The following is a 20,656-nucleotide window of genomic DNA, read 5'->3' as shown; positions in this document are numbered from 1 at the left end:
CAAATCCACGTATCTAACAACCACAGACCGTGCCTCTCTTCAAGGTTTCAAATCTTTATAACCAATTTACAAATGAGTACATTTGTATAACCCCTGTGAAAAGCCATGATTTTTAAAGCAAGTAATGTTTTATTTGGACTATCTTTATTTTTTTTTTTTCCTCAAGAAAGCATACCACAGGAAGAAGAATGTGTTGGTGCTATGAGAATGAATGATTTTCAAGCTGTGAGGACATTATGGCCTCATGTACCCTAGGAAAAGTACTGGCTGCTGATGACTGGTGTCAACAGTGCCCATGTCTGAACAGTGCTGAAAACACTTTAAGTCCTTGTGTCCCCCAGCTCACACAGTATTCAGCAGCATTTCAGGTAGTTTGATTAAAATCTGAAGAGGCACTGATTCCACTAGCCTGGTATTAACAGGAGAGTGAGCCCTAGTGTAGACAGCTGCCTGGCTCCAGAAGCCATTGACTGTGCTCTTTGTGCTTGACATGTCCTGGAAAAGGCTTCTGAGCCAGAAAGCTGTCTACACTGAAGCATGCACTATTTATGCCACCCCTTTTCATGTGTCAGGATCAGAATAGGATGAAAATTAAATAAGCACCGTTGAAAAATACAAATAGTTTTTTATTTTAATTTTCTCACTAAACAGGGATTTCAGATACTTTGTCAAAACCTGAATTGCTTTTTCTTCATATCCTTTTCACAGTAGTAAAAGGAAAGAAAGACTGAAAAGGAAAAAAAAAACAAATAATTTTCTGTATTAATATTTTAAATTAAAAGCATGATCTTAGCAGGAGTACTTTTAATTTTTCCCAAAACAATAAAAGAACTTTTTCACATTAGATTTTTATGCATTTAAGAAAGGGTAAAGTGAAGTGCTATTTCTCCAGAAGGCAGCATGAACAATCTTGTCACGCAACATATACTTCCAGATGAAATTGAAATCCAAAGCTAGTATCTACAGTCTCCAATAAAAAAGTGTAGCAATTGCTATTGGGACAATAGTAGTACAAGTACTTCTTAGTGGCATCCTGCCCACCTACTGTATCTTGGCCCATAGAATGAGAATGAGACAAAAAAGAAACATCCCATGTGAGAAAACACAAGCAAGCAAAAATAACTTCTTTTTGAATAAGAGGACTGCAAAAATATATTTTTTTAAATTCTTGTGAAAAAAGAACCAAACTGAAATATTTGGCCTAGTAAGTGAATTCAAACACTTTGTCGACAGAATCCAACTAATTTTTATTCACAGAATTTAAGATTTTACTCTACTTGCTGCAAAACAGATAGGGGAGCCTGAAACATCCTAAATCCTAAAACAGAATCTTACATTAGTTTAAAATAAATAAATAATAGAAAAATAAAATAAAAATAAAAAATAATGAAATAAATGCTTTTTAAAAATCAATAATGATAAAAAATGTGGGGAATCACATCTGCTCTGTTTAAAGCAAATTATGTAGCTGTTCATTTGTGTGCTTTTGCATTCAGTTTCTGTCATGAGACAACACTGAAGATCTTAACAGTTGCCCACAGCACTGGAAAAATTCTTTCACTTTTAGAGCCTCCCAGGAGATATAGAGGATCATGCCTCATTCTTTGTACAAAACATTGTTTGGAAGCTACTGGAGGTCCTGCTGTACAGAGTGAAGTCTCCCAACAGCATATCAAACACTACATCTCTCCATCTTTCTGAAGCTCTGTGTGGGAACCAAGTGCATTTGAAAGGGGTGTGGATTGCATTTTCTGAAATGATTCTTACCTCCTCCCGTTGCTTTGCTGATCAGCCCCACTTGTACCAGGAGCATTCTTGGTGCCCTATGCTTCTCCTTTCACGTTCAGTAAAGGGGACAGGTCATTAGTGCTGTCAGTCACCAGAACATCTTGCTCTCTAGAACTGTAAAGCACATTGGGCTTGCTGTCTGCTTCCCAGAATTCAGAAATGCAGGAAGGATAGGCTTTGGAATATAATGGAAAATTTCCTTGTATTAACTACCAGTAAAAAGAGACACCCTGAAGGCCTTGTCTTTCTTCATTAAATTCATAAAAAGCTGTATAATTACAAAGCTTGTGACATACTAATTTTCCACATAACTTTCACACTTTATCAGCCCTAAAATATATCTGAAGTGGCAGCACTGATACACAGATCAGGTGCCAGCTCACATATCCTGCTCTAGATAACATGACCCACAGAAGTGAGGTGCAGTCTGCAAACAACTAAGAAATACCACCACTAAGGAGAAATGCTCTGTCTGGGTTACTCAATGAGTGCTGACAGGAGAGGCATTAAACCAGAGCGTTAAAAGACTGCAAGAATTGCAGATTTGACCCTGCTAGGCAGAAATGTGCCTTAATAATTTAATTAATCATAAACAGAACTCCCTAAAAATCACGTGAGCTTATTAGTAAACAATCTCACAAAGTTACATTTCATTAACAACCATTAAAAATTCTATAAATGGTGCCCATTGGAAGGATAATGTTTTTCCCTCTCTGTGAGAACATATGTTTGTAAACCGTGTAACTGGGCCCCGAGTAATTTTGGAGTGAGTAATTTCCGAACGTGCAATTACAAATGGCTAAAGTGCAATAGCTCCCCAAAGCATCATCACAATTTCTGCAGTGAGTGTTTAATTGTAGCCAGACTTTGTAACCTTACCATGGCCTGTGTCCCTGCCATAACCCTAGGCCTAAGCTCCACTCTTCAACATATGGGAAAATTTTTCAAGCTGATTGCTCCAATCTGATTAGGGGAAGTTATGTAGCTGCCATTTATTCAGAGTCTTGTTACCACACTCTAACAGCTGCTTTGTAAGAGATTCCCATTAAGGCCATTTTCTGCCTACTCCAATTCCAGCATGCCTGTCAAAGTAATTTTGATTGCACTGATTGTTCTGAGGGTGTCAGGAATAAAAAAAAAAAAATAAAAAAAAACTTTTTGATACTGGGCTGGAAAAAGCAACGTTAATACAATGGTAAATTGGTTAGGAGAAATGCTTCCTGCCTCAGCCACTTTTCCTGCCCTGAATCCTTTTTGAATTCCCCAGTGTAGGAAAGCAGAGGTGTCTCCAGAGCACTTTGAGAGAAGGAACTTGTTCTGTGCCAGGTGACTGATAAAACCCATGCACAATTCCATTTTAGGACAACAGTCTTTGTCTCCAGTTGTCACTTTGGCAACCTAAAAGAATCTGATGGGGTTTTCACTCCCAGTTGTGTTAATTGTGGGGTTGATAATCTGCATGTAGCTGAAATATTGTGGCAGAACTTCAAAGCAAGTAGAGAATAAATGGTTTTCCATCATGGTGACCATTTACAAATTAAAATAAAAATAATTTTTTTTTTTTTTAAAAGTCAGGTGTTAAAGGGTGGGTGTGTCTGAAAGATTACAAGACCCCCTCATGGTGCTGGCACAGGTTTCAGACTGACCAGCAGAAAGCCATCAGCCACACAGGATAAAGAATGGGGCTTTGTCTGTTTTTTTCAGATATTTTATTAGGTTCAGCATTTTTAATTAAACAAAGTTAAAGGGACTTGATCTCAGTTATTTTCTGATACAAATATGCAAATGACTGAGTGATTGATAGTTAAAAATCGTCCAGGCTTTTCATCTGAAGCAACATCCACATAAATGTTTGTTGATCTCCTTGGATTTGATTATGCTTATTTCAACATAGATGCCTTTGCCCCATTGCATTTCAGATGCACATTAGCTCTCAAACCACTGAAGGGTTTATCACTGCTTGGCTTCCAGAGACACAAAAATACCAAATTTTTGACATTCTTTCTTCTAGCTACATGTAAATAACATGAATAATGTACGTATGTTCATATATTTCAGTGATAACTCCTCCATGCAGCATCTACAGGTTCAAATGAAAATGAAACAAACAGCTTGTATTTAGAATCATACTCACTTTAAGAAGCTTTATGCTAATAACTGATGATTACTAATATTACTTTCTATTCCATGTAATCCATAGATATTGAATTTTGGAATTTCAGGTTATATTCCACCTTTAATTGTAGTGGTTTTGCAGAGATAATTTTAATGTGTTTTTCTCCAAGTGAGAAAATTTTTGCCCAAGTGAGAAGGAATTTTGCTCTTGCTTCATGTTGGGTCAAAAGTAAAATGCACAAACCTAATGAAAATTCTCCAACCTGACTTTTAATACAGCAAAGCGTGTTTATGGTTGACATAGGTTTGCTGACTAGCTGTGCCTGCACTGCATGAAACATTTAAAATTTTACACCAAAAATCCAGTTACAGTTTAACTATAAATAAGCAGTTTAATTTCATTAAATCTATGGATTTTAAACCTGAGGTCCTCAGATTTTTCAAAGAATTAAAAATATCCTTCAGTGACAATATTTCTCATTTTCTGAGAAAGAAAGATTTGACTTTTGTTATTCCTTGAAATAAAAATTTTTGAGAAGCTGACAGCTGAAAAAGTTCTGGTTTAAGCTGTGAAATCAGTGCAGTTATTTTTACTTTAGCTGGTGAATCCAAATTCTGAGTATAGATCAGTTAACAGCTAAAAGCTAAGATATCTGCATGTGAGGTCCTGTGCATCATACCTAAACAAAATACCTTAAAAGGCCCCTAACCAAATTTTTAAATCTTTAAATTGGTCATAATCTACAGTAAAAGGTATCCTTGAAAAGGAGACTTTTGCTCTTTGATTAGTTATGAAAATTGTCTTTGGTATCCATGAGGAGTGATTGCACATGTTCTCTATTATGTCTGGCTTTCCAGGGGTCAGCAGCACAAAAGTTTATTTGGTGAGTTGTCCATGTTCCATGTTCCATGACAACTTGTCTGAAGGGGTCACGTTCTTGGACAGAGAATATTTCATTTTCAGGCTATTTTTTATTAGTTCCTTGTGGCTAATAAGGCTTCTCAGATGTGACTGAGCCTTACTGTGTAAAATAAAAGGGTTAGTTATTCCAGCAAAAGATGCTGGCAAGGTGAATATAGGATCTTTCTGCCATCACTGCAGACAAGTCATGCTCTCCAGAATCCCTTGTGTCTCATCAGCTTATCACAGCAGGGCTTTCACAAGTTTATTTCTAGCTGTTTTTCTGATGATATGTATTAGAGGAAAGGACAGTTTGGCATTGCAGAGGCAAAAGGAGAAGACAGACAAATAATTTAATGTCATTAATTTTACCTCATGATCTCTTGGCAGAAGATACTTTTATGAAGTAATTTTTGGAGTTAAGGCAGAGTCTGAACATTTTTAGCTTGAAAATGGTAGTGAATAGATTTTTATTTCTGTTCAGAGTAAGAAATGGTTTAACCAAGGCAACATGTTTACTGATAGCCTGAGGCCCAGTCCAAGGACAGCGCATACAAACATTACCTGTGAGAAACTTAAAAAACAAAATTCAACCACAAAGCTTTAAATCATTGTATGGGAAATGTTCCTTCTAAAGAAATTTATATATCCTATGGGTGCAACTGTTTTGAATTTTATAAGAATGTCTGCCTCAGTTTCCATTAAAATGTTAATTTTATGATGTCTTCTTGTAGGTCTCTGTTCTGAGTCCATGAGATTCAGCTGTTTGTTAGACTCCCCTGGGCAACCTTGTTTTTCCTGGAATTCTGTTGGTGGGATTTTTCTTTTTAAATACTTGGTTTTTCTGGGACAAGAGACTGGGTGGCCAAGCTTCTTAATGGTGGTGAAATAGAGGTGTAACACCTTCTGAGAGAGTGGCAAAATTGTCCAAATCCCCACTGCTTTATAGGGATTAATTTAATGAGAGCTGTCAGTGAACATCGGAGGTGTGAGAGAAGTCCAGGGTGTTACAAGTGCTCTTGAAACCATGCTCTGGCTTCATACTTGCCAACATTTGAAATGTTAAAAGTGGTAGACTTGGCAGATAGGCTGAGTCTGGTTCTTATGGCTGCCTGCTCCTGCAGAGCCTCCTGCTCCTTTTCTCCATGCCACTTGGAGAGGCCAGTAGCATCTTCCTCTCCTGAAAAGTCGGGCACTCCCTGCTTGAATCCTCCTACAGCTGTTTGTAAAGGCAAGACCTCACTGATCCTCTGAGCAGGGTACCCTGCAAGATATGCTGTGCCTGTCCTTTTAGCAGCAGTAGAAATTTTGCAAATTGAGCATGTTTGACCAGAAGTCTAGCGTTGGCAGGTGTATTTCTAGGGCATAAAGAGGAAAACTGGTCAAAACAGTGGAAAGATGGATTTTCAAGGGAAGTATTTAACAGACACACCATTAAGTTATTTAGCAAAGGGAAGTGGTGAATATGCTAGACATTGCAGGAAAAGATCTTTTAGGCATGAAGCAAAGTAGGACAGAAAGTGAAATAGATTTTAGATTTGAAATCCTTAAACGAGACTAGAAAAGCAAATAATTTTCTCTTTGGTGGATAGATATTTTTGTGAATCTATAGGTGCTGTATGAAAAACAAAAGAGGTAAACTTGTGCCCTAGGTCCATCAAACTACTTGGGAGTTATACAGAGTTTTATAGACAAATAATCCAAATATAGCCAGGATCCATCTGATTTCCTGTGTTGTCACTGTGAAATAGATCTCAGCAAGCTCAGTGCAACCAGCATGAATGTGAGATGTCAAGAAGTGGATGACCACTTGTCTGGGACTTTCAAGTGCTTGGAAACTCAGTAGAATCAGAAACTGTGAGCAAATGACCAAATTCCTTTTGACTCTACAGGAAGTCAGCAACAAAATGTGTAAGGCGAGGTAAATGACTCACAGAATTGAAAATCTATGGCCAGGAGTGTCAGAGTTGGCAGTTATGGGATTTACTCAAAAAAAAACCAAACCCACCAAAGGAAAATTCATGGGGGCTGCACCTGGCCTGTGTCTATTGTGGCTGTGGCAGTGGAAATAAATAAGAAAGCAAACTCCTAACCTCCAAGTATCTGAATCTCTCTCAGCAACACTCTTATTTTGACCTCAAAAATTAATCTAATGATGAACCACACAAACAAATATCAGCCAGACCATTCAGTCATTGCTCTCTTCAGAGACAGTAATGTTAAGAACTGCTTCTCTGGTTACTCAAAGCTGAGCTTCTCTTCCTTCAGGTGGGTCATTTTTTTTCCTCACTGAACTGCTGATCTGGTTAGCCTTTAGTGTTCTGTGTACACTGCCCACACTCACTGCATTTACCTCCAGAGATGGGAGTTTGTGTGGTGGGAAAGTACAGTATCCTTCTAAGAAGGAGGAATAATCCAATTGCTTTGTCCCTTGAGGAGCTGTAGAGACTGAAAAGAGGATAGCTGGTATTTGACTTTTAAAAAAAGAACTAAAACCCCAACCACTCATTCTGAGCTTGAAAATCTTAGTACTTCTCTGCTGATGGGAGACACCTAGAAGGAGAGCCCAGACAAGTCTGTGACTCCATGGGTAGGGGTAATTGCAGGTGTACAGAACATGCCTGGAGAGGGCATCCAAGGGAGGCATGTCCTGAAAATCAGATGGGGCTGGGAAGGCTGAGAGCAGAGTGGTGCCCAGCAAAATATCCTTTGACAAAATGTGTAGAGCACACCTGGCTGTATAGATGAATCTCAATGCTTCTTGTTGAGACTTCAGCATGAGTTAACCAGTCCCTCCTGAAGGCTTGAATCAACAGGTTAAAATAGAAAAGAACTATGTATCCTCACATAGTTAACAAAAAAACTGAGGCTGTCTTCCCCAGAAAAAGCCTAAACATTGCACTCTAAGAAGCAGTTCCAAGTTCTGCATCTTCAACTCAGACCTGTGTCTCCAACACTGAGAAGTGACAATGGTCATTATGCTTCCTCCCTGCATAAATCTGAGTCCTGGCATGATGAATGGGACTGACTTTTGGTAGGTCCATGCTTAAACAGGATGTCTTGAGCTTCATTCTGCCAAACTCTCCTCTTCCATCCTCTTCCATGTAAGAGCATAAACCCAACAAGGAAAACACTCTGACAGACACAGACAAAATATTCCTAGTGTTAAACTAATTTGGTGATTTGTTTTATGCTCTCTTCAGTTGGTTTGGTATTTTTATCCTGGATACACCATGCAGGCAGGAGATTATGTCCTACCCACCTCCTCCCCAGTCAGTCAGGTGGGGCATCTTCTTGCAGCCTGCCTTTCTGGTCTATGTCCTGAGGTTTCCTTTAATGCCAAGGGGAAGACTGGAGGATGGGATGGGGGGGAGCACAGTTTGCTCCTATCCCTGTTTGGAACTGGGGTCTGGCAGAGGCATGCACCTGGGCACAGGAGCCAGGGAGCACCTCTGGGCTCAGCAGCACAGGCTTCTTATGTCAGGAAGGGCTGCAGTGAGCAGGGCAGCCCCTGCCATGTAACTTCACTTCTTAATGGTGAGTGTTTGGCTTTGAAGCTCTAGTCTCCCCTGATCAGTTTACTCTATAAATTAATGTGTTAATTGTACACACAGTGTTGTCTATTAGGGAGGTGTGTATGTTTGATAGCCTCCAGCTGTGAGTTTGCAGAGATCCTGTTGTAGAAATCATTACAAGGAGCAGTTTTCACAACCTTTTTAATGTACTCTTAAAAGTAACAGTTACAAGGGCTTTAAGGTATGCAGCTGAAAGATGTTTGGAGAACGGCTCATTCAGCAGCTCCAGCATTAACTTCATGTTAGATCAGATTGCATGATGCCAAATTAGCCATACGCCATGTATCATCCCACTAACACTGTTAGAGCCTCTCTTTCTCTTAAAAAAAAAAAAAAACCACACACAAAAAAACCCCAAAAACAAAAACAAAAAAAACCCAAAAAACCCCAAAACAACAACAACCAATCCCCCCACCCCCATCATTTTTAAAGCTTGTACTTCAGAAATTCTTTTGTAACAGGTTCCATCTGTTCTTAATTTCTTTCCTAAACAGGCAGGCTAGAAAGCAAACCCTTTACTCACATTGCCTCCTTGTAAGAGTCATGGCTCACAAAACTGTGCAGGCACTGATCCTGAGATAGAGGCAAGTGCATGTTATATATTTACAACAAATCTCTTTGACCTCTCAAATACAGCAGGCACTACTGTTAGTATACCAAACTGTGTATCACACAGGCAACAACATTAATATTTTTTTTGCTTTTTTTTAATTTTAATGCTTTAGGTTTTTAATTTTTCATCCTTCTCTCTTTGGATGTTCATCCTTAATCCTATAAAAATAAGTAAATATAAGTTTGTTTCTTTTAATGATGGGAGTCAACATTGGGAATAGTGGTCTATTGTCAAAAACTACAGATTAACAGATTGTCAAATGAATATTATTGACGTGCTCCAAAGTGTCCAGACATCAGTGGGTTTGAGAGTTTTACATGGACATTCACATCCACCACCAAAGTATGCAACTTTAACAACAGATAGTCCCCACTAAAAGTAGATGAAGGGGACAACAAACAGCTCAACGTATGGTTAAGTTTTTTACCTGCATATTCAGCTGGACCTGTTTTCCAGTGGTTTTGGCTAGAAGAAACTTGTCAGGAAAGCAAAAAAAAAAAAAAAAATCAATTTTTCTTTCCCTTTTTCCATTCATTTTCTCAGTCCAAACCTGGAAAGGCTGGGGGTGGAGGGTGAGACCAGAGAGGAAGCAAAGCATTGGAAGGTGAGAAAATAATGCAGTGGAAGTTAAAGCAGCTTGACCCAAGGAGACACTGACCTATGTAATGTAAATGGGAAAACTTGAAGAAAGAAATGGTTTGCAGACAAATAATTGGAGAAGGTTGACCTCTATACTCAAAGGGGAGGGGAGGAGAGCGATAGAGAGAGAAAATAGGAAGAGAGAAATGAAGACCTGTGTAATGTAAATCAAAAATACTTCAGTATAAGCATTTTCAGACCAGTTGGAGCCCAGAGAATGTACTTCTGTTGTCTAGCCATAGAAAGTTTTAATATGCAATTTTCCCAAGTAATCTAAAATGCTGCTTGTTTCAAGAAAAAAGCCCTCACCTTTGCAAGGCTCTGCAATTTGCTATTTAAGTTGTATTGAGAAGTTTCATGTGGTAGGTCACAAGTGTGCTGCCCTACTTCACCAATCCTTTCCAACAGGCAGCCTGCTTAATGCATGCTGCTATCAGGCTTTTCCTGAATTTACTGGGGGCCTTCACTCATGCAGCAATACAGTAGGTTCTAAAATGCTTGAAAAATAAGACAAAGATTAAGATTAAACAAAACATTTTTCTTGGTGATAAATTTAAACAAATTGAATCTAATTGCTCAATTTTATTCCAAGACAGAGTCTGTGCTGACCTTAGACTCAAGTATTCTTCCTGCCTTTGCAAGCCTGAATACATGACATCATTTGGACAATTTGCACATATTTATACAATTTGTCATCATTCTGTCTTTACAGTCTGGAGAGCTACAGGATTTGCCTCTAGGCTTACTTTTCTCCCTGCACAAAATACTTTATGAGAATCATATGCTTGCAATACTATTTTTAAAAACTGAAAAATTTAAGTAAACATTGGGAACCTACTTCATATTTAAAGATGATATGAAGAAAATAAATTGTGAACAGAATAACAGGGGCTGGAAAATTCTAAACCTAAGCACGTACTGGAGGCACAAGCATTTTTTTTCCTTAGACTACCTTTGACATACATGGCTATGTATGAACAGCATGAGTCAGGACAGTATTTCAGAGACGGGGCTGCCATTAAATTAATTTTTTTGTGCTTTCACCAAATGTAATTAACTTCTGTACCTTATTATTATATCATTCAGTTGTACGTATTATCCAGAAGATTAGGAAAGTGGTTGCTTGGCACATACTACAAATTTATACTCTTTCAAAATGAAGGAAGGGGAAAAGCACAGTGAAGAGGAGAATCAAGAGTTGCAAATTGAATGTTTATAGTTGAATACCTAGTAGTTGGTGCATGAAAATAAGTTGTCTGAATTTTTCATGCGGGTACATGAATCAAGGAAAAAATTAAATGAAAAGTAGAATTAGTTTTTTGGGAATTTAAGCCCTTAAATTGTGAGTTTTCACTGAATCTTAGTATATCCTGAGTTGGAAGGGATCCTAAAGGACCACTAGGTCCAATCCACGCCCTGTACAGGACCATCCCCAAGAATTACACCATGTGTCTGGACACACACGGGTTTGAACTCTGTCAGGCTGGTGCTGTGACCGTTTCCCTGGGGAGCCTGTTCCAGTGCCAACCACCCCCTGGGTGAGGAACCTTTTCCTAATATCCAGCCTAAGCCTTCCCTGACACAGCTTCAGGTCATTCTCTTGGGTCCTGTCACTGGTCACCACAGAGAAGAGATCACTGCCTGCCCCTCCTCTTCTCCTCACAAGAATCTTGTAGTTACAATGAAGTCTCCTCTCATTCTTTTCTTCTTAGGTCTGCCGCATTCAGCTCCTAGATTTTAAATTAGAAAACTTTTACTTGTTTGTGGTAGTTATTATTCCCATAGCAGTCTCCACAAAAGAATGGCAGAATATGTTCTTGAAGAGGCTGAGATGCTCTTTTCCTAAAACAGTGATATCTGTGAACTTTAATTTTTGTGTAGACTATGTCTATGTTTGGCTTCTTATCAGGGCAAGACTTGAAAAGGTTCTGATATTGCCTTATTTCTGCTTATTTACTCCTGCATCCCAAAATACAGATCAGAGGTGATCTATACAGCAGACTGGTTGAATCACTACTTGAGAGTGGTGGTAAATTTGAGGTTGACAGAACTCGTTTGCTTTACTATATTTTTTTTACTTCCTCAATCCTATAAAATGATCTGGTACAAATATTTTCCCCAAAAGTTAAAAAAAAAAAAAAGTGAATTTTAAAAAAGACAAAAGTCTTTGTAATTTCCCCAAAGTCATATTTTTTTCTACTTTGAATCAGCATTTTCCTATTAATTTTGCTTCATCATTTTAAAATAATTATAGTTAATGCACAACTGAAAAATAATTTTTATCTCCAGTTGGATAAAATTTTTTGTTCAAATAACATTTTCTCACAATTTTGGCTTGACCATCAAATCAAGAAAATCTATAGTGTGTGCAGCTAGTAAGACCTTTCTTCCACAGTAAGAAACAGGCTTGGTCATTGATTTCAACTAGCATAAAATGAAGTCCTAATCGATTCACACCAACAGCTTTTAACTTTCAGAGGGGGTTCACATTTGAACAATAGACTGAAAGTGAGTGATCCATAAACCTGGTAAACAACACTTTATTGCTCTTGTAACTCAGTAGATGTGCATTGAGCTTTATAGACAAAAGCAAACCTTCTAAGTTATTATGGACAAATAGAGAGGAGAAAACCAGCAGACTCGGAAAGGTGAGGATGGATGAAGATGGTAACCATCATTTGAAGTATATTTCCAGTGGGTAATTGGAAGCAGGGGTCAGACATTCTGGCTTCTTGAAACAATCACTTTTTTTTCAGGGAATTAGAGAAATAAAGATGGAAGGCCTTAGTGAAAGCAAAAAGGGATGAAATCAGAAAGATAAACATAGATCCTTTGCTTCGGGAGTATGCATTTTGGGCCCAGTGATAGATAAAGGGAAAGAGGTATGGTAGGTGTATAAAGCATCAGGACATGGCAGTTTTGTTTTTCAGTTTAGGATGAAGAACTTTTTTCTGACCTTGTACATGAAAACAAATCTGAAGAGATAATTTAAAAGTTCCTTGGGACCGAAGCCACACTTTCTGATTTTTGCAGAAAGACTCAGCTAATTAAAACCTGCAAAACAAAACACGGCTATTTATTAATTAAATGGTCCTGTGGGGTAACAAGCTGCTAATGAAGCTTGTGCAGACCCTGTGACACTTGCTATTTGTGACAGCAGATCCTGCAGGCAGCAATGAGGCAAGACTTTTGCCTATGCTTACCTTTATTCACCACCACTAAATCTCTGCACAATCAGAGTCTAAGCATCTGTCAATAAGTCCTGACCACACAGGCACATTGACTTATAATCTGATTTCTATTCAGTATGCACACAGGTTATCAATGCACATATTTGGTGTCCTTCATTAGTTTAGTGTGTGCTATCTTTAGAGAAAAGTCAATGGCCTGCCCATCTCAATGGATACCCTAGAATAAATTTGTGAACTAACTACAAAAGAGTACATAAAACCAGATGAGGCATGACAGAATTAAAGTCTTTGAGTCAGAGGCTCAGCTGTGGCAAGCAGCCAGCTGTGCCACTGCCAGTTAGGCCATGCGTATTACCATTACAATTATATCGAAGGGAAATGACTTCATGCACAGGGTATGGCTTGAATATTAAAAATTCCTTGAGCAAAATGAAAGGCGCATTACAGTACGAAAGAAAAAGAGTGCAAACATGTTTCATTTTATTTCAACACTACGCTCCAGCAGATGCACTGGTAAGCAAAGGAAATTGCTAGGTCTCAGTTTCATGTTCCAGGGCTTTACTGATTGGAGGACAGATTTACAGCACATGTAAGAAACAATTAGAATGGGGACTCCACCAACAACAAAGCGAGGGAATAAATTCCGATAATGAGACGGGAAAAGTACAAGGTAGAAATGATCTATGTGCTTGCATTCGAGGTATAAAATGTCAAAAAGCCCTGTGTCAGCATGGATTGCACTAGGCAACAGATGGTGTACAGATTACGCTCTCTCTCCTCCTCTTTCTCCCCGCGTCTCTTTCTTTTATAGGTTTCTTTCCAAAAAAAACTACAGATTTCCCCCAAACACTTTGCTATTTATTGGCTGTCAACTGAATAACCATAAATGTTTGGTTGGGAGATTGTTGGGGAAAGAAAGAAGGGAGGGAACAGACAGGACAAACTTCAAAGTTTTCCCAGTTACATTGCACAAACAGGAGATCCATTCCTTAAGTTCTGAAGTTGTTCTTGGTTTAATTGTTTAGGCTGAAAATTTTATTTTTTTCTTGCCCATTATGGAGACAGTAATTAAAGGCCATGCGAAAAGAGAGGTGCTTGAGCAGTAAAGACAGCAGTGCTGAAGTCATGTCTGATATCACAGCAATGAAATGGAGCTCAAAGGAACTTGTTGTTTCATCTTAGCATCTATTTACATTGCATAGGCAGAGTTCCTGAATCATGAAAAGGCCTCATTTTGTGAGAAAAACTCATCAGCCATGGAGGGATCTGATATTTGTTGTATACTTTCACCTTGGAAAATCATAAACCACAACAGTTTATGGCTATAAACCAACCAACTCCGCAGAAGCCTTATGAGTAGGGACTATTTTATCTGTTTCCCCAAAGCAGCCATTTTGTGTGTGACACTGTGATACAGCAGTTTAGGACAAATAAAACAATAATCTAGGAATGCCAATCACATTAAGCATTTTATACTCAGAAGCACGAGAAACTTGAGATTTTACAGTTGTTGCATTTCTAGTGTGGTACCCATTCTTCTGTTTTTAACAATATTGTTCTGTTTTCACAGGGGCTAAACACTCTGGAAGAACAAGACTAAAATAGTCCTCTGGATGACACTTTTCTAATTTTCCATTTAAAAAATTTAAATTTTTTTTAGATGTCATTTGTTCAGAATACAACTAAATTAATTGTTACATTTTTTCTCCCCTTTAATTCTCAAAGTATATTTTATAGGTAGAAAACTGCTAGTCTTTGGACAATCTCAGTGGCCAACATTTATTTTAAAGTTCAAAGCTTCACCGTATTTTCGGGATACTATGTCTTGCACTTCCCCGCCCAAGGCCAATGCAAACCATTTAAAGCAGACTGGTTTTCTAAATTGTTTGATTACAAAAATACTAGAGATGCAGATTAACTAAAGAAGCAAGGGAGAGTTTTAACCAGAAGTTATGACCCTTTCATAGCCCATTAACACCTGATGGGGTGGCCCACACTGCTCTGTTTGGTGGCACTGCTGCAGCTGTGTGTTAGCCTTGCCCATCACATCCCGCCCCTGGGTCCTGCCCATGCTCCTGCTGTTAAATCCCACTGGCCCTATCTGGCAGTAAAAGTTTATGATTAGAGGTACTATGTGACAAGGGATGCTGTAAGGAACAGTGGTTTCTATTTGTGATAGGTACTTCACCACCAAGCAAGGAAACATGCCCAGAGGCAAAAAAACCCACAGCTGAGTTCTGAGGTTGGAAATATATTCATTCGGAAAGGATAGTTCAGTGCCAGGCTCAGGGTGGAAACAGTGAGTATCAACATCCACCAGAAAGGAAAATACGATTTGTCTAGCCTTGTGTATTACACATAGTGGACCAGATTATCTAGAAGCTTTCCAAACCTGTCTGGCATGGATGGCTGTGCAAGTATTTCTCAGTGTGTGCATCATGTAGGTATGTGCTTTCAGTGTGCAGATACAACCCACCTCATTTAATTTACCTGCAGAGTAGGGTGACAACTGTCACATGTTGACTCTGACTGAAAACCTGCTGACTGAGTGTTGTGTCTATGGATCATCACCCTCCCCCACATCTGCAGCAGCACAGAGAACTCCACCCCCTCATAGTGGGGTTTCCTGAATGCCCACTTCTGAGGGAACCTGCCTTAATCCAAGAGAGGTAGACGCAGCAATTTTAATCTACCTTTACTCTGTAGGGGTTACATGGACGTCATGTCCTCACAGAAGCAGGATATCTCTAGTGCCATCTCTAGTGTGTCTCAGAAGGATCAAAGGAGGAATAGCAGCTATTCTCCCACACTCTCCAATCACACATGGCTTTTACACTCAAGAGATTTTAAAGAGCCTGGCATTTCATAGTGGGAAAGGGAAACATCTAAATAATTTTTATTCTATAAACAAGTGTACCAGCATGCACACCAAAACCCAGACTTACACAGATGTCAGTCTTGACCATGCTCAGACAGAAATAGTATTTCCTAAGGCACCAGGAAATGAAGAAAAAACTCCATCACAAAAATGCCTGTGTTGCTATTGAAATGAGGAATTCTGATGAGATGGAAAGAAGACTGAACAGTCAGAAGAACATCGACAAATGACTGACAAAAAGAATCCTAGGGAGGAATAATATTAATGGCTGAAGACTGAGACTAATGAACATCTCGTTACAAAACATCAGCCAAGAGTTTTCTAAATACACAAAGATTTTCCACATTGCAAAACTTAGGGAGAGGGACATATAGCTCCAGATCATACTGCTGGGACTTAAAAGTTACATATTTTCAAGTGGTAAAAGTGGCTAGAGCTTCACAGTCTGCAGCCAGAGGCTCCAGAGCGCATGAGGATGTTATTTCTTTCCACTTCTCCTATCTCAGGATCCTGAATTAATTTCTAGAACTTAATTAAAACTTCAGAATACCTCTGTAGTATAGATATTCTAATCACTTCCCCATTATACAGATTGTGAACAGAAAGAGAATGAGATTTTTAAAGATCCTTAGCATTAAGCTAATTGATTCCTTTGAAGTCTCTAGGAATATTACAAAGAACATGAAAGCCAACGGAGTTAAGCCAGCTCTAAGTGCCAGATTTTCAGAGGTCTTACTAGAACTGCTTAAAAAAATAAAAATTCCCTTTGCTTAGAAAACTCTGAAGTTTATTTTTTATATCAAATCAAAACACAGATTCAAAATTTCCCCTAGAACAAAAATTTCAGTTTGCAAGCAGCAACATAATCATTTTCAGATTGTTTGTTAATATTGTAACATAATTATGTTTGTTGTCTAGCTTTTTATATTATTGAATATGTAATATATTTTCAAAGTGAAATATAAGAAAACAGTGAAGTTATACTTTTCCCTTTATTTGTATGAAATAACATCTATTTTAATGAGATAGATTCAATCCAATTTAGTTTGACTTTCAATTGTAGGAAATGTCATACACTTTGCCACAGCTCTGTGAAATGCTTTGAATCTGAGAAAAAAATGCCTTTGCAGATGGAAAACCATTTCACCTAAAGTGTTTAACCATTTCTAGAACCTAGTTTTTAAAAAATGAAAATTAGTTGCCTTGGAGGATCTTGATAAGTACCTATACTGGTAAGACGTGTCATTCAACAAACTGTATGCTTGTTTATATCTTCAGATTTCTAAAGAACTTTATAAAATATGGCCCTCCTGTGTTTTAAAATCCAGGCCAATGAACTTGATGCAAAACTTCAGGCCTTACTTCAGGCCAATGAACTATGATGCAAAAATCTTAACAATAACAGCAAGTGTAGTTGTCCTTCCTTTTACGATTAGAAAAAGGAGGTAATATGAGATTTGTGCAGAAGGCAGGCAAAAACTAGACTAAAAAGAGAGCCAGTCACATTACTTCCATCATGGTTTCATACTCTTTCAGCTGACAAGGAAAAGAGTGGATATGTCAGAAAGAAGCCAGTGACATTAGTTTATTTACAAAAAAATTGTGATAAAAATAATCCACACCTCTCTTAGCTTATTTTGGTTAACTTATTTTGGTTGTGAAAGAAGTTAGCATGACTGTTGTACTTGGTCATTAAAAATAGAGGTTAGATTAAGAAGAAAGGATTGGGAATTGTATGAAACAGACACAGATTAATAAATAACATGAATACATAACCCATTTCATTAGGCAACAACCCAAAATGGGGACTTTGAAAATTACTTCAAGGAGGTCTCTGCAAAAATATGCAGCAACAGGGTGAAAGACTGATTCTTGGCTTTGAGGAATGCTGAGGACATGGCCTAAATCAACATGAGTAGGGATGATGTAGGTGTGTGATTAGGTGATAGGGCTCAACCATTTGGTACATTAAGTTTCTCTACACTCTCCCCCAGAATTCTGTCAAGATTCTCTTTTGTTGTGATTCAAATACCTCCTGTTCTGCAGCCACATCCTGGCTTTTACTTGCTTCCCCCTTTCGCACCAAACTCTTTGGCCTCCAACTCTGCAAAATCTGTGGCTGTGGATGACTTTTATCTCTGGGCTGCACAAAACTCCTCACACAGAGCAGGAGCAGAGGCAGTACAGGTTTGTACTAACCTGAAAAATGGTGCACGGCTGCACCAGAGTGCACAGAAATGCTTGTCATGCCATGTGGTGCTAACAGGATTACGTGGAAGCCCTTCTCATGCTGTGTTTTTCCGACAGAACATCTGCATCTGTGAAAATAATTTCTTCCATTGCCAACACTCTTACAAAATTTTTTTTCCCACACAACTATGAAAAAAAGCATACAAACAAAATACAAAAAAAACCCCAAAACCAAAACAAACACCCACCAAAACCAACAGAGAAACAAAAACCAAAAGGAAGATGAAATATTTTTAAAAGACATTTGTTTCATAGTTGTCACCAAGACAATTCATATGCTTACCTGAACAGCATGTATCTCAAAAGGGAGTTTTCTTTTGTAAATTCCATCCTACTGTTCACAGCACCAGTGCTTCAATGAGTTTATTACAATATCAGCAATATATTAATAATTTCAGGATTCAGTAGAAAAAATGTTACAAAAGATGGTCCATTATGTAACTTGTTTTCAAAATTTCTTCCTTTTTTTTCATAGAAGAATTTATCCAACAGTGCTAGTTAACAATGCCACTTTTTAAGTGTCTGCAGTTTGTTTCTTCTCTGAGGCGCAGATCAAACAAATAGTGCTGTTTATGTTTTCTTGAAGTAGTAAATAATACCTCTGTTACAAAGGCACATGACAGTGGATGTGTGATCATCAGGCTGTAGTCTCTCCTGCTGAATCTATGGTAGTGCTGACAGAGTTGCAGCCTCTCCTTCAACTTAAAAAGCCAGACTTTAAAAATATTTTACTGCAGGCACAAACGCAGAGTGTTGCTGTCCTATTTTGTACAGCTTGTGAAGTAATCCTGAATTTAAATCATTAGCAACATACATTTTTTAATAGTGGACATTATCTAATGCTGATGCCAAAATTCCTTCCTTTGAGTTTCTGAGAGCAGATTCACTCAACCTGATGCAGCCACGTATGGGAAAGCTGTGTGGTCCCTGGACAGAGCTGTCACTGACACTTCTACTGCCGAGTTTACTGCACACCAGGTCTGCATAAGGTAAGAACAGGGCTCCTATGGAGGTGAAATCCTGACCATTGATCAGGACATAAGGATTCAGCAACAGATACTTGCTCCCCTTTATTACCTCCCCACTACTGCTCTGAAGAGTTATTAAAAGTTCTCTGTAATGCTTCATAGGAACCAGTATAAATGCCCAAGTAAAAAGAAATGCACACGAGTTTTTCTCTTTCGGCATCACCCTTTACCTGCTCTTACTAAGAGCTGTGTTTCTGAGCACATTAAGCCAACTAGACACCCCATGGCCAATGGCTGCCATGCCAGTATGTCCACAAAGGGATACCACAAGAGCTCAAAACACTTACATGACAATGATTACATGAAGCCTTGAACATGCTGTTTTGTGATTCAGTGACAGATCCACCAGATCCATCTTTCAAGCACGCCTTGTTTTTTAAATGATGGAGTCCTTTAAAATAGAACAGACCAGGTATTTCAACACTCCAAAGAAGAAAAGATCTGAAATAATCTAATTCAGCTCTACAGACATTAATGCTATTTGCAGACTCACACTCTTCGAAGTTTTGTTTGTTTGAAGTACTAGATGATAAAAGACATTAGAATGCAGGTGAGATTCCGCTAAGAGAAAATGATTTCTGGAAAAAAGCGTCCTACATTTGTTTGTACACTCACACATACAGATGGGGTATAGCATTATGCCATATGGAAGATAACCTAAAATATTAAAATACATTAATTCTCTTGCCCTGAAGGCCTGCTGGCTGATTACAGACAACTCACTGGGGGTTTACACTCCAGTAAATTCACTTAGTTTCATAACATAGGTATTTGCTGGTGCTGTGATACACTGTAGGGCAATGAGCCTATTGATCTGCTGTTATTAGATGTGTTAAGGCTCTGAAACATATTTAAGAAATAAAGTAATTGAATTCTAAAATTTTTCAAGAAGTTAAATGTTATAAAGCTGCAAGCACACAGTAGAAAGTTTGGCAAAATGTCTCATTTCTCTAGCAGTTTCAGATGGTTTCTTTTTTCTTCTGAATTTCCTTGCAGTGCTTCTTGCTACATCCTTTTTTTGTTGCACCCATATGCTTGTGTAGTGCAGCATTACAGCATCCATGACAGCAAAAGGGGATATTCAGCCTTTTCCAACCAGCTTCCAACCCTTCTAGCTGCCTCCTACCTGTGACTGTAACTTAGATCTGTTGAACTGGTACATAACAGTGGTCAGAGAGGGCTGTAAATCCCACTCTGGTGATGTTCTTTTACTCATTGCTGGTCTGAAGCAGCTGCATGAATTTTGGGTCCCTTGAGGTATATCAGCTTCAACAAGGATAAGATATCTGGGTCCTTTCTGCTATAGGGAGATACCACTCACAGGAGAACAATAAATTAGCAAAAATTATCAGCATTTTTAGTGAGCAAATATGAAAAAATAAAACAACGTTATCATGAACAGAAACACTACTCTGTTGGATGAAGTTACTGGTGTTGGATTGCCTAACTAGCTGTTTCTGAACCTAAACACACTAGTGAATGAAATTTCAGCTGCCTTGATGCCTATATATATGCTGGTAAAACAGGCCACAGGGGAACTGCAGTCACATAAAGCAACTTCCCTACAGAAACAGTGGGCCAGATCTCCAGAACTTCTGTAAATCACTTTAATCTGACCAAGTGTCTTGTAGTTATTATGGTTCAGCCTAAGGAAACCTCTGACTGAACCACAGAAGTC

This window comes from Cinclus cinclus, chromosome 2 (genome assembly GCF_963662255.1).
Source record: "Cinclus cinclus chromosome 2, bCinCin1.1, whole genome shotgun sequence".
In the NCBI taxonomy this organism is placed as follows: Eukaryota; Metazoa; Chordata; class Aves; order Passeriformes; family Cinclidae; genus Cinclus; species Cinclus cinclus.
Note: the sequence above shows the minus strand (reverse complement) of the source record.